This window comes from Camelus bactrianus, chromosome 17 (genome assembly GCF_048773025.1).
Source record: "Camelus bactrianus isolate YW-2024 breed Bactrian camel chromosome 17, ASM4877302v1, whole genome shotgun sequence".
In the NCBI taxonomy this organism is placed as follows: Eukaryota; Metazoa; Chordata; class Mammalia; order Artiodactyla; family Camelidae; genus Camelus; species Camelus bactrianus.
The window spans coordinates 42,491,778-42,507,200 of NC_133555.1; the positions used below are offsets into that span (position 1 = coordinate 42,491,778).

At 45.8% G+C, this 15,423-nt stretch overlaps 1 long non-coding RNA gene across 1 annotated transcript in view; it reads right to left on the reverse strand.

Moving 5' to 3' along the window:
• Window positions 1–15,423, reverse strand: part of LOC141573798 (uncharacterized) — a 47,778-nt gene that overhangs the window by 17,284 nt on the left and 15,071 nt on the right. Inside the window, exon 2 of the long non-coding RNA XR_012500103.1 lies at window positions 14,602–14,678. This is a non-coding gene — a long non-coding RNA (uncharacterized LOC141573798). The remainder of the gene's footprint in view (window positions 1–14,601; window positions 14,679–15,423) is intronic.

Sequence of the window (15,423 nt, forward strand, 5' to 3'; positions counted from 1 at the left end):
GGTGAATTTGGAGCTGCTGTGGATGCTGTGTATAATTTTTACCTGTGAGCTCCTCCTGGGCCCTACCCTGGGGTATTGCCCTTGACTGATTAGAGCCACCTCCTTAGAATCACCTCCCTGGATCTTCCCTGTAGGTTGTGGCACCATTCCTCACAGTGGCAGCATGACTGACCAGGACTGGATTGCTAACGCATCAGGGTAGGGCAATTCTGTGTTATGATTAACACTCCAAGGTGCTGTCCAGTAAAATTTTCCGTGATGAATGGCTGTCCAATATGGTAGTCATTTAGCCACACAAGGCTACTGAGCACATGACATGAAACCAAAGAACCGAATTAAAAATTGTAGTTCCTTTTACTTACTTTAAATTTAAATTTAAATAGCTACATATGGCTAATGGCCACTACATTAGACAACGCAGATCCAGAACCTCCCAGGACCAGTCAAGGGTCAACTTTGCCTTAAACATCCTTATTCTTCTCTTCCCCTTTTCCTTCCTATTTTACTCCCTCCTTTACTGGTTTCTCCTAAATGCCCAACCTCAATAAATCATGTGTGCACCCAAACTCCTATCTCAGGCTTTGCTTCTGGGGAACCCACCTGAGATTATGTTACAATCATTTAATCATAAGTTACAGAAAGCTTAAATTCTGTATCAACAGTGCATATACAAATTCAGTACTGGTTACAATATTTTTAGCAGAAAGTATAAAATAATTCCAAACTCATCTCACTTAAACAACAAGGAAATGGGTTATTTTTAACATGGAAGTCTAAGGATGGGGGTGGGGGGACAGCTCCAGGGTTGGATAATTCAGTAGCTCAGAGGCATCACCAAGGAACAAGTTTCTCTCATCTTGCTGCTCTGTCACCCTGGTGGGCAGCCTTCCTTTCTGGGCTAGCCTCCCTCTCATCATCACAAGGTGGCTGCCCCAGTGCTATCCTTTACATCCAGATACAGTCATGTCCAGCACTCTTACTTTCTGCCAGCTCCAATCCTAATTCTTATGTAATTTTGTGGGTTTTGCCTTTATAAGTCTCCCCCATTTAGTAGTCTGGTGGAACACAATTCAAGTACTTCTGGAATCTATGTCTCCCAGGCTATAATCCTAAATTTGGCTCAAATAAAACTCTTTTCTATTCCTATTATACATTGCTTTTGATTATTTCCGCTGACAGCATGTATGCCTCTTTGGCCAGCTTCTGAAGCCCATGGCTGAGCAGAGAAGGGTAGATACCTAAATACAATGTAGCATCTGTGTGGTGGGGATGGGGGCTGGATACAATGGATGTTACAGAGACAAACACAGTTATCAATGACGGTTCTCCTACATCCCAGTTCTGTGAACCACTTACATGAAGAGCATTTGTAGAACTTGCTATATGCAGATTCTAAGGTCAAAGGCCTTGTCTGATACAGGACAGGAGCTTAAGAGATATTTGTTGGAAGGGAGGGTGGGAGGGACAGAGGGATGGAGACCTATTGAGTTAGATTCACCCTTGAATGACTCACGGGTGCTGGAGAACCACTAACGTAGGCAGAAGGCTAAAGGTTCACCTCTGTGTTACCGACCTCACAGCAGAAGGGAGGCAGTGTGTTGCCACAGGTATGCCTCTGCTCTGATGCTCTCAGTGATGTTAGGACGACAGGAGTGCCTGCCAGCTGTGCCTAGCATTCATTATTAACATGGCTTCCAGTTCCTCTTGCTGAATCCACGATTCCAGTTACAATACTGCATGAAAAATGAATGAGGGTGGTAATGGCTTCCACTCTCTGGACTAACATATTGAAAAACATCCAAGAAGACATAAGTAAGAAGTTTGTGGAAAGCATCATCTGGGGGCATCAATGAATAAAAGACCTCAGGGGGTGATTTTGGTGTCTGGAAAGCAACTGCCACTAACAGTAAAGGCTGGCTGTTTATCTTCTCAATAGCTCTCAGTAAAGTCTTATATAATGCTCCGTCTCTAGTTAACTGACATCAGTCAGCAGGCAAAAGAAAGCCTGGGTGGTAACAGACATTATTATGTCAGGGGAGGGCCTTGTTTCTGGAGAAACTAAACAGCTCCATTTTATTGACTGTGAATAATTTGACTCTTTTTGCCAAGTGCCTCCTTAACTTCCTCATTGGATGTATACAAAATCATTTAAAACTTAGTATATCCAAAATAAAATTCTTGAGTATGCTTTCACTGCTGATGTTCCTTAGATTTTTTAAATAGAAGTACAGCTGATGTACAATATTTTATGTTATAGGTATACAAGATAGAGAGTCACAATTTTTAAAGGTTATACCCCATTTATAGTTATTATAAAATATTGGATATATTCCATTATACATATATCATTGTAGCTTATTTTACACCTAATAATTTGTACCTCTTAATCCTGCACTTCTATATTGCCCCTCCTCACTTTCCTCTCCCCACTGGTAACCACTAGTTACAATTTGGTTACCACTAGTTTCTATATCTGTGAGTCTACTTCTTTCTTGCTATATTCACTAGTTCGTTATATTTTGTAGAGTCCATATATAAGTGAGATCATACAGTATTTGTCTTTCTCTGTCAGACTTATTTCACTTAGCACAATACCCTCCAAATCCATCCATGCTGCTCCAATGGCAAAATATCCTTCTTTTTCATGGCTGAGTAGTATTCCATTGTGTTCTTCCTGTCTTCATTTTTCTCCCTTCCATGTCTTGCTGTCTCTATTCCTTCACTTCTGCTCTCCCGTCACCTCCCTAACAGACTGCTTGCTCCTGGGTCCTTGCTTCAGGCTCTGTTTTTGAGGAAACCCAAAACAAGGCAGTATGACATGAAAGGAAGAGTTCTTAAAATATTATTTGACCACTATTTCAAAGAAATTAGGAATATCATGTATACAGCACAATTGATGTATACTTGGAAGGGAAGCCATGATTAAAGACTCACAAGACACTGGTAACAAGGAGTGAGCTGGTAGCATCTTATCTTCCAGCTTTTAACACAGTTGGTTCAGCTATGGTGCTATTCAGTAGGTATCTTCAGTGTCAGGTCCTGTAGCTGAGTGCCATTGTCATTATAATTATTATTTGTAATCATGCGGTAGGCTTGACTTTGGGCTTTTACATGGATCTATTGGATTTTGTACATTCGGTTATTCAGACAAAGGGAGTCTTCTTTGGTTTCAGCCATGTATGTCCACTTTGTAGATTAAGTAGTCTTCATCAACTCTGGTCTATTTTGGGTTTACAGTTCAATTTAGGATTGTGTTAAACTTATGTTTTGCATCTGACTGGGTTTTACGTTCGTTGGATGTAAATATGTTTGAATTCTGGAATTTTAAACATTTACTGTAATTTGTAATATGATTGCTATGAAATATCTGAATAAAGATGACAAGAAAAACAACGAAAAAAAGGAGGTAAAATTTTTTTTTTGCCTCTGGGGAAAGAGACTGGAGCCAAGGGAAGGGATGAGAAGGGAACTTACTCTTCACTGTGACCTTTTCTAACTTGAATACTTTCATCACATTAAAAACAATCAACTGTTTTAAATGTAGACAGATACAGTGCTCCGAAGTCAAGCACCCAGAGTAAAGCCTCTCAGTACAGAAGCTTTCTTACGCCTGACTTTGGGGCAGTGCGTTCCATGTCTCTGCTTGATATTGTAACCACAATTTAAGGTGCTTTGTAAAGAGAGCCCAACTGTGTACAACCTACTGAATTTGGGGACTAGACTAATAAACAGGAGAGGATGTGTCACATGGAAAGCTGTGTGGCTCTAACTAGCGGGGAAAAGTATATTTCATGGTCCAAGGTAATTCACGTGATAGGTTTCTACTGTGGTTTCCGCTGTGCAGTCTCATTATCTTCAAGGTTTTTAGGTCTTTGGTCTGGAAGTGACAGAGAGGGTGGGCGGATGGAATGACCATGGAATAATTAGATAATTCTCCACAGAGTATATGCTGTGAGTCGGTGTTTCTCAAAGGGTGGGCGGGACACACATCCCTCTGGGGTGGCCCCTGGCCTTCTGTGACCCTTTTCATCCATCCCTTTGGGGGAAAGGGTTTCTCAGTTCTAGATGAGGCTGGCAGAGAGAAATCTGGTTGCAGGACTGCTGACAGTGACGCCTCCCTCTGCTGATGGAGGCCTGGGGAGAGGAGGCTGTGCCCAACACTCAGTCGGGCCAGAGGTGAGGGGTGACCTCTGCTACCCTGGTGGATGGATGGAAGGAGGGTGGAAGCATCACGGTGCCTACCTCCTCTGGGCCTGATACTGAAAGTGATGATGCAGTTGGATGCGTGGGAAACATCATCCTAGAGAATGGATGAGGACAATTATCAAGGAGAACCCTCTACAAATTATAAAGTCCTAGGCAATCACACACTACTCTGAAATGCCTTTAGGTAAGTTGAATATTAGTTGAATACATTCCCTAAATTATTCTGAGACATCTCCTCACCTCCTGTCAAGCTACCACAAGGCTCAGAGCTACTGTGCTGGTATCCTCGAGTTTGCAGTGTTGGCCACCCAGAATTGTCCCCTCAACTACCTGGGTTCCAGGCTGTCTGATTATCTCAGATTCAGTTTTCTGTTAGACCTTGGCTGACTCTCTTGAGCCCTGGGCTCAGGCCTGCTCCTACCTGTTTTTAACTAAAGTTAAAGGGGATGATGAGTGGGTGGCAGCAACAGAACAGAAACCATCAGGTGGGGACAATGAGTCACTTCAAAGAGCCAGAAACTAAGAGATGACCAGCCATCTTGTGTCCAGAACAGACAAGTTCATTTGTGTCAGTTTTTTAGATTCCACATGTAAGTGATATCATATATTTGTCTTTCTCTGTCTGACTTACTCCACTTAGTATGATAACCTCTAGGTTCATCCATGTTGCTGCAAATGGCATTATTTCATTATTTTTTATGGTGGAGTAATATTCCACCATACACACACATACACATACATATACAAATACACACACCACACTTATATGTGGAATCTAAAAAAAGAACAAATGAACTTATTTACAAAACAGAAACAGGCTCACAGACATTGAAAACAAACTTATGGTTAGCAGGGGAGAAAATTCCTCATAAATAAGGAATTTGGGATTTGCAGATGCTACTATATAAAATAGATAAGCAACAAGGAACTACTGTATATCACAGGGAACTGTATTCAATATCCTATAATAACCTATAATGATAAAGAATATGAAAAAGAATATATATACATGAATCATTATGCTGTACACCAGAAACCAACACAACATTGTAAATCAACTATACTTCAAAAACAGACAAGAAAGTTGAAAGTCACTAAAGACACTCAAGTCTGCAGGTAACATCAGAGAGTGCTAGGTTAGAACTACAAAGTCTTGATTCAGAAATAACTCCATTCACTAGCATGTGAGCTCAGAACAGCAACATGACACTTTAAAGGAATAAAAGTGCTTTTGTTTTTGGTATCACCACGCCAAGAGCACTGATGGAAGATGCTTGGGTTGGGACCAGTTTTACGTGAAAAACGTCTTGGGGTTTATGTTATCACAGCCTCAGCGTGAGCTTGGACTGCTGATCCTGGGCTGAGGAGAATGGGATTTAAGGGTCCCCTTGAATTCTGCGTGTCAGACCACGTCTAGGGTATGTGGGCCCTGGTCTGGGCATCATGATCGAGATGGGATCTTAGCAGAAGGTATACTGATCCCCTCTCCCCACACACTGGGACTGTTGGCCGCTAACTTCCTCGCCCAAACAGGAACGTGAATCCGAGCTCCCCACGACCTCAGAGCCAATGGCCGGGTGACATGCAGTACAAAAGGCTGAACAGCATGTCTCAGGGTGGGATGACCACGTGGTGCCACTCCCGCTCCAGAGCTGCCCTGGGCATCGTCTCCAGCTGAGACCACACCCCCGCCCTGTTCTGTCCCTTGCCCCATCCTGCTTTAAGCCCCTACAGGTGTGCCCTGAGGATGCTGCCCCAGTAAATCTCTCCTACTAGAACCCCTCTCTCTGACTCTGCGGCTAGGTAACCTGACCTGAAAGAGAACTACAGGATGATGAGGGGCCAGGAAATCATATCACATGAGAAGAGATGAAGAAGCTGAACTACTTAGTCTAGGGAGGAAAAAGTGTGGAAATATAAGCAGCTTCCTTCAAATATTTTTTAAAATAGTTATTAAATAATTAGAATTTGGATCAATGTGAGAAAGAACGTTCTAATAATCAAAGCTTCATAACATAGGTATAGACTGTTTTGCAAACTGGCTGTCTGGGTGGGAAGTATTCATCCAAAATCCACAGGACCATTGGATGGGATGGAGGAATAGGAACTCTGGACGTTGTCTGGTAGGTGAGTCATGGGACCGAAGGTAACACTATAGTTGTTATTATTCCAAGTGGCCACAAGATGGCAGCATCAGAGAATTCACCCCAAAGGTGATTGACTAGAAAATTCGGGTTGTTTCCACAGACTTGATTCAGATCTTCAAATATTATGGGAGGTGTTGTGTGTACCATCACAAGCCTTTATAGATTTATGATACACAAACTTGCAAAGTCAAAACATTTTCCCCAAATCATATATTTTACTATTGGGAAAAAAAAGGAATCTCAGAGGCAGATAGAGGTAAAACCTGATCATTAAGGTTCCACTGTACCAGGGTAAACACACCTCTTACATTCTGATATTCATGCTACTTCTATCTCATTACACAGGTTTCTAGGTCCAGCCATCATGTACCTTCCAAAGGAGGGATCTGTGTTTGAAATAGACTCAACCCCGGGTCCACATGTTAGGCCTCAGCCTCTGCTGGCTCATGGTCCTCACAGAAAAAATTCTCCACGTTGCTGGGGGAGCAACATCAAAGTCCACAGGAAGATGTACTGGCATTGAGGGCCTAATGACTCTACTGGGAAACCCAAATATACCTGTGATTTCATGAAGCAGATTTATAACAAAGTTCTGCTTGCAACCCTGAAGTCAATTAACTCCAGCAGGCCTCACAACCCTGCCTTGCTCCTTGCCTGGTCGCCATGCTGTGGTAGCCAGCCCCCAAGATGGCCCCAGATGAACCTTTCCTCATGGTATCTGGGCCCTTGTATTGCCCCCACTCATACTAAATCATGGCTGGTCTGGGTGACCAGGAAGATACTATAGCAGTGATGGTATATGTCTTCTGAGGCTAGGTCATAAAAGACATCACATTTTCTGTCATGCTCTTCTTGGATCACCCACTCTGGAGGAAACCAGCTGCCATATTGTTGGGACATTCAAGCAGCTGTATGGAGAATTCCTTGTGGGAAAGTACTGAGGTCTCCTGCCATCTTCCAGCACTGACCTGCCAATCACACGAGCAAGCCATCTCGGAAACAGGTCCTCCAGCTTCAGATGTCAAGCCTTCACATGACCACAGTCCTGGCCAACATCTTAACTGTAACCTCACGAGAGATCGCCAGTCTGAACTAGCCAGTTACGCTGCTCCTAAATTCCAGACCCAGAGGACTATGAGATCATGTTTATTGTTGTTTTAAACTAGTAAGTTTTGGAGAAATTTGTTATGAAATAGTAAGTAAAATAACACCCAAAATGCCAGCCTCATTGGCCATATACACGCTCTTTTCAAATATTTTCCTCTCTTCACTCTGGCCTCTCTCACAGCTCTGATTAAGCAGCAATAATCTGCTAACTTGGAGATGCAATAGACATTTTCCAGCCCTTACATTATGGAATCACTCTGCTTTATTTGACGGTGGGGATCTTGAGAATTCCTACTCCGTGGATTCCATCGCCTGGCTTCCACGACACAATACTGACCTGCTTCTCCCAATTTTCTCCTTCAGGTCTTCCTGCCTCTTTCTTCAAAGAGGATTCTTTTTCCACATGCCATGTACATGTTGGTGTTGCCTCAGAATCTATCCTTGTTTTCTTCTTTGGACCCTGAGCCGACCTCGTGGGTTGTCTTGCTGATGCCCTGGCTCCCACAACCACCACTCCACAGATGGTCACCAAATCCATTTCTCCAGCCTACATCCCACTCCCACATCCATGTGCCTGCAGGCAGCAGTGTGCTGGAGCCGCCTCACTGCAACTCATTAGAGCCAATTGTACCTGTCATTTCCCAACTCTGTATTTACCGATGTCACATTGGTAGCTTGAAATCTGCCACCGTGGGGCTATTTATTTACATGATGGCACTCCACAAATGCTACCAGTCAGGGCTTTGTCAAGAGCCAGCTGATAAACACACATCAGCCCATCACTGTTCAACCAGATGCCTCTGCCTTCTGTATTCCATAAACACAATTCACCATGACCCAAACTGAGTTTTTTTTTTTCACTCATTCATCCAAAAATATTTATTACAGTCTCTTTCCGGTGGAGGAGACACACTCTCTGCCTTCAGTAAACTAGCACTCTGTTGGAACAGACAGAAGGTCAACAGGCAACCTCACTGGCGTGGTGGATGCTACAGCACAGGAAAGCACAGGGGCTCAGGGAGCTCAGAGCCAGGAGGACTTCAAAGAGAATGCCTCATCTCAGCTAAGATCTGAAGCACTGATGGGAAGTTTCCAGAAGGAAGTGGGAAGAAAAGTGCTCCAGGCAAAGGAAGGAGAGCGTGAAAACCAGCGTGAAGAGTCCCCCACGTTCAGGGAGCAGCAGTGTTTCAGTAGGGATGGGCCTGGTGGGAGGTAGGCAGAGGTCAGTCCATGAAGGGCTTTATAAGCCCTGACAATTGCCTTGGACTTTTCCTGAAGGCAGTGGGAATTCATCTACGGTTTTATTTTAAGCCTAATGGTATGACTTGATTTGCTCTTTGGAACATTCACTGCTGCAGTCTTGGAAGGGGGCTGACTAGGACCCATTTTCTCCTTTGAAAGTCTTTCTTGTCTTGGCTTCCAGGAAAACTGACTCTCTGGTTTATCTCCTCCCTCTCTGCTCACTCTTCCACTGGTTTCTTGTCTTCTCCCTGACCTATTCATGTTGGTGGACCCAGATTCTTCTGCCCAAGCTCCCTACAATCTACTCTCAATACAGCAGCCATAGTTATTCTTTTAAAACATGAATCAGATCACATCACTCCTCTGCGTGGGAACTTCCAATTATTTACTATTTTACTCAGAGTCAAATTCAAAGTTCTTCAGTGGCCAGTGAGGCCCTGTGGGATCAGCCTGACTTATCTCTCTGACCCCTGGCTCACTCTGCTGCAGCACCTGTCCTGCTTGCTCTTCTTGCATATGTTTGGAATGCTTCTGCCTCAGAGCCTTTGCACTAGCCCTTCTGCCTGCCTGGAATCCTTTTGCCCAGATATCCCATGGTTCAGTCTTTGATCTTCTTCAAGCCTTTGCTCAAATGTCATCTTCTTAGAGGAAGACCTTCCCTGACCACTCTATTTAAAATTGCAACACTTCCTCCCAACCTGATACCTTTTTTCTTTCTTTATAGTAGCCCTTATTATCTCTTAATAATACTATATAATCTGATTATTTGTTATATTTATTGTCTACTGTCTCTCTCTCCAACTAGAATATAAATTCCACAGAAATGGGGATTTTTGTGCCTTGTTCACTGATACAATCTAAACACCTCTTAGGATGATTTTAGACACATCCTGAGGTTTGTCCTAAGGTCCCCCTCTACCTGGAGGGGACTGTTCCCCAGACCCTGAGTGCCAAAGGTCCCTCAGAGCCTATCTAACCTGGAGATGATAAGGCTGTCTGGGAATAACCCTGGATTTGAAGCAGACAGGGTGGATGTGGGGCTGACTGTCCACTTGCCCACTCTGTGATCTGGGACAGGACACTTCACCTCACTAAGATTCAGTTTCTTCATATGTAAAATGAGGTTAATAATGCTCGTCCCTCTTGCCATGCAGGAGTGTAGTGGGAAGAATGGCTTTATAGCTTAAATTCTTATGCCTCAGTGACCCAGGGAAATGGCCAACTCATTAGCAAGTGATGACCCAAGGTCTATGTCCATGTTTGCAAATTCACCTTTGGGATAAAATAGAGGTTCTAGGGAAGGACACACTGTGCTTAAAACTCAGACATCCTGAGAGCATCTGGATGAGGTGGAGAAGGAGTGAGATTAGGGTGTTCCAGACAGAGTGGGCGATATTCATGAGGGTGGAGGAGGGCTGTGTATGCCGTGGTCAGGGGCTACTAATATGGGATGACCAGGCTTTGAGAGACTGAATTACTTCCCAAAAGTCCTAATAGACCCTTTGGGGACTCCAGAACTTCTAACTCCCAGGCCAGCACTTTCTCCATCACTCCATCTTCTTGAAGAGTGATAAATGGAATTATTTTAATAATACAGTTACATTTGTAGGTCCAGTTCCCTGGGCTCACAGTGTATGTCATGGACCATCACACTCCTGTTCAAGTAGCATGGGCTGTGTCTGTATCTGGTTTCCAAGAATCTTACCAAAACAGGAAGTAATCCCAGGTTATTATCCCGACTCTGCCAGTCACCGGGGTCCTTGTCCATCTCATAGCTCTGTGTCTCTGACCACCATTTTCCCTTTTAACATAACAGTACAAGTTTATGCCTGTTGGATCTTTCCTTTTATGATGTCTTATTGGCTTTGTCTCAGATTTACTAGTATGTAATTTTAGGCTGGGCCTCAGGGTTATTTCTGAGATATAATTGTGTGTTTTGTGTGTGGGTGGGTGTTCAGGCATGGACTGTGGCTTTGAACCTGAAGTTTAACTGGTAATAATAATAATTGACAATTAACAATTTGGATGAATATAATAACATTTTCTTGATAGAAATAATAGCACTAGCCATCTTTTATTGAGTGCTTGGTTTTTGCCAGCCAAGCACTCAATAAAGGATGACTAGTGTTATTTTTTTCTAATTTAAATTAAATTGAGCTAAGAGTATTTAAGGGTAAAAAAGAAAAAAAAAAAAAAAGAATCACACAAAGTTAGTGATGGAGCCAGGCCGACTGACTGAAGAGTCCATTCTATGCTTTACAGAAGATCACTGCATTCCCATCCTCTGCCCTCCTCCATTGCTCTGGTTTCTCTTCAGTAATGGTTCCTAGCGCTTTGCTGCCTCAGCTCACCTGGTGGATGAGACTTCCTACAGAACCTGCTTTTTTGGCGCATCCCCAAGTTCTGATGCATCCTGCCCCGTGCTCTGCTGACTCCCTCTAACTCATCTGCTGTTTACTGACAACGACCCAGCAGTGTGTCCATCAACACCACGGGAACCTCTTCTCTAGGAGAAAGGACTCTCCCACTCGAAGGCTTCCGATTTCTCACCTTCCTCCCTTAAAGTATCCCTTTGAGCTAGGCTGAGCAGAGTTCTTGAAAGGCTTTAGTGAGAACGTGCTCTTCACCCGGAATAACTATTCTTGTCGGCTGACATCCCACATTTTCCAGGAGCAGGCAGGAAGGGTTCTCAGGTTGCCAGCAATAGAAAATGACCTTTACAACACCTTACTAGAATGGTATGGGAAAGCTCACAGAATTTACAGAATCTGATATGATCAACCCCAGAAAGAGGAGGAATTCCCATACCTGAGAAGCCCAGGTAGCAGGAGTTAATGGATGGTTCCTTCAAGGAGCCTCCGTTTGGACAGGTTTTCTATCCTTGTGTTCCTGTGCTCAAGATTCAAATTCCTGGAAGAAAGTGTGAATGGCCTGGTTTGGGTCACCAGGTCACACATCCCCCTTGGCCACAGCACGTTAATTGAAAATCCCTCTGTGATTCTATGCAGTGGGCTGGGGCAGTTTCCCAAGGAATAAACAAGGTGCTGTAGCCAGAAGGAGGGGGAAGGGGTGCTAAGGAGATCTGACACTAGACCACAGCAGCATCCCCTCCTTTCTTTCTAACTTTAGACCCACATTGCTGGTCTCTCACCTATCAGTCGTGCCTCGCGTTGTTATTTAAATTGTGGGCAGTAAGTTCTTGGTCGTAGCCATCACTGTGCCTTACCTTCCGCCTTCGCCTTTGCCTCTTCTGACGGGGAAATTTCCTCTCTTAATTTTCCTGTTTCTTCCCCAAAGAGGAGAATCTTTGCCTCTAGGGCACCGAATGTAATCTTCCTTAATGATTTTGGGGTGGGGGGGTCACAGATTCACGTGTTCACAGAAAGAGGCCAGGCAGGATATGTGGATTGTGACAGACAATAGGGAGTGTTTGGGGAATGTGGTAAACTGGAGAGCTGAGCCCTGTGGGGCCAAAATCAGACTTCTGAAAAGTACTGTGTGGGGCGGCGCGGGCAGCCTCAGCCATGGACGCGCCCCTGGAGAAGGTCTGCGGGGCGGGGATGGGGGGGCGCGGCGCGGCGGCCCGAGGCCCCCGCCTCCGGGGCTGCTGTTCCCCAGTCGCGAGCGGCCACTGTGACTGGGGAGGGGGCCAGGGGCTAAGGCGCCCGCCTGAGAGGCTTGGCCGCGACGACGCCCCTGTGGCGCCCGCCGCTAGGGCCTGGTCACGTCACGCGGCAGGGGGTCTCCGGGGTCCCGCGGGCGGCCCGGAGCCCAGGAGCGGGCGCGGGGCCGGCCTCGGGGCCTGCGGGAGCTCGGCTCGCCCGCCCTCCCGGATGACCGAGCTGACCTGCGGCCCCAGAAGCGCCTGACATGAAGCCCCGGTGGTTCGGGGAACAGCTGTAGACCTGCAGGTTGGTTGTCTGCGGTCTCTGAGGTAGGCAGGGAGCTAGCAGGGCAGCGGTTTTCCGCCCGCAGCGCGCCCCGGAGTCAGTCACCTGGGGCCTGCGGTAAAAATCCGGACCCTCGGCCCTCGGGTCGGCTCCTCGGCGGGGGCGGGCCCCGCGAGTTCCCCACGTGAGCCCGGCGCGCGCTGGGCAAGGCCCCCGCGGGCAGGGGAGGCGGGGCTTCTGCGGACCGCGAACTTCGTCTTGCGGCCGCGCTGCCCCGCAGCTTTCCTGCTCCGCGTTTCCGCGGCGAGGAGAGGCCCTCGGGTAGGTGGGGAATCCGCTGGTGGCAGCGTCTTCCTCTGGTTTCCCCTCGCGGGAACAGCAGCGGGAGGCACCTGGCTGATCGCTCTGGCCTGTGGAATGGATTCTAATGGTCTCTAACTTAGGGCTCGTAAATGAGAACCGACGCTTGACTTTCTTCATGGATACTTTACCTTCATACCCTGACTTTATGCCCTCCCTCCAAGTCCTTCTTTCTCCTCAAGCTTGGGCGTCTGCTTGTCCAGACCCAAGGTTTCATCTATGTGGATATCAGGAGCAATGCTAGTGTTTTTAAGACGGCTTTATGTTAATTTTGAAATGGCAGAAAGAACATATTTTCTCACTTTTTCAATGCAGCAGCTGCTGTAGGTTTGTTCACTTGTCACTGCAGAGTTGAAGGGAGTAATTGTGTAAGTTGAGCCAGATGTCTTCATGTGCACACAGTGGCATAGCCTACGCCTGGGCTGTTTCTTGGGTGGAAGGAATCAAGAAAGGATAAAGAAAATATGTTGTTCTTCCATAGCCTCTGTGGTGAACGTTACATGTTTTTCTGGCTGGGAATAAGGTTTTTCCAGGCTTTTGATTAGCAGTGTCTACCTTTTGGTACTTTGAGTTTCAGTCTAACTCAGTGATTCAGTGATTCTCAATCACTGGGCAGTTTTGTTCCCAGGGGACATTTGGCCAATGTCTGGAATCATTTTTGGTTGTCACAGCTTGGGGTTAGGGAAGGGCTGCTGGCACCTAGTGGGTAGAGGCCAGGACAAAAAACCAAAACAAACAAAAAGAACCAGTACTGTGTGGGTCAAAGAAATCTCCTCTGTGAGCACTCTAAGATCAGGGGACCATCAGTTGATGGCAGCTACCAGTCACTAGGAACAAGCCAGAAAGACTTGTCAACTTTTCACTCTTCACCCTGCAGTAATGCTCCTCCGAGACTGTGTGACTGCTTAAATGGAGGAGGGGGAGAAAATGCCCACTGGAAAACAGAATGTAGTATCTTAAAATATTATCCTGCTGTATCCTCACTTGGCTCGGGTAGAAACTCATCTCGGGCCAGACTGCATAAAATTGCTATAGAGGCACAATCACTGGCTCAAACAAAAGCTGCCTTTGACCGTAGAGGGAGGAGAGTCTGGGTCAGAAGGATCAATTTTCTGATGAATCAGTGAACAACTCTGAGTGGAACTAATCAGGCTCGTGTTGTGTCACCCTTTGTTTATAACCCATGGTTGAGTGATTTGAAATCTGACTACCCCTACCCCCACCCCCTGTGATTTTCCCACCTCTTCATTTTGCTTTCCTAACATGTATGCAAACACACTGCTTGTATATGTGTACACAGAAAGAGTAAGAGGATGTAGAAAAGTACATTTTAGGGATAAGAAGCTCAGAGAGATGCTAGAGGCTTCCTGGACAGGGCTGGAAACAGAGATGCAAGAGGATGACGACCAGTGGAAGGAATTTAGCTCTCTCTGCCTCCAGGGAATCAGGGAGGTCTCAGGGAAACAGCCCTGGGTAACAAATTAGCTCCTCGGCTATTGTAAATAGTTCCATTTCTAAAATTTCATTTTATATTTGTTGTTACTCTGTTGCTGGTATAGAAATAAGAAGAAAATTTGTATACTGATTTGACTGTTCCAGTGTGCCTGGACTTTCGGGGGAAAGAGGATCATATGGGCCACATGACCTACCTCAGGTTCCCCAGAAGCAGAGGGATTCTGGTGCAAGTGATTTTCTGAGGCGGGGGTGGGGTGCTGTCAGGAGAAACCTGTAAGAAAGTGAGGGAAGCAGGATGAAAGAGAAGGTAGAGCTGCAAGTCTAGCCTCAGCCTGATGCCCCCCGGACTCTGGAGAGGGCACTGATGTTATCCCACCTTGCAATCCAAGCAGTGGAGCCTGCCTTCTGTACCCCTGTATCCATCAGTTAATTGACTGTGGCTGCCTCCAAGGGGATAGTATAGTTTCTCAAGCATTTGTGGGCAGGGTGATTCAAGAGAAGGGGCGGGCTAGGACTGCTAGTAGCCACCATTCACAACAGCCAGGGGATGGTGCACTGCGCAGGCAAAGGGGTCTGGGCAGAGCACCATGTGCATCCATGGCACCTGGTGTGGGTAAGGTGTGCACCCAAGAGCAATCAGCCATTGAGAGAGGGTGGGGGGTGAGGTGGACCTGAAGGTCTAGACGTGGTCAGGGGCTGTTTCCAGAGGAAAGCAAACAGAAGAGTGAAGAGCAGCTATACCAAAGGGTGTCCAGTGTGTCCACTTAAATCACCTCCACTGAAAATGCCCTTCTGCTCAGCCACTGATATTACTTGCCCGACTTCTCTCTGTACATGTTTGAATTTGTGACCCCAGTATTAAACCCCTTAAGGAAGATTTATGTTCGGTGTCTAGGTCCATACCCAGAAGTGGACTCCATAGGTCATTGGGTATAAATGTGTTCAGCTTTTTTTAGTAGACATTGCCAGAGAACATATCAGAATGGTTGTATATCTGATCCTGCTTTTAGCAACGT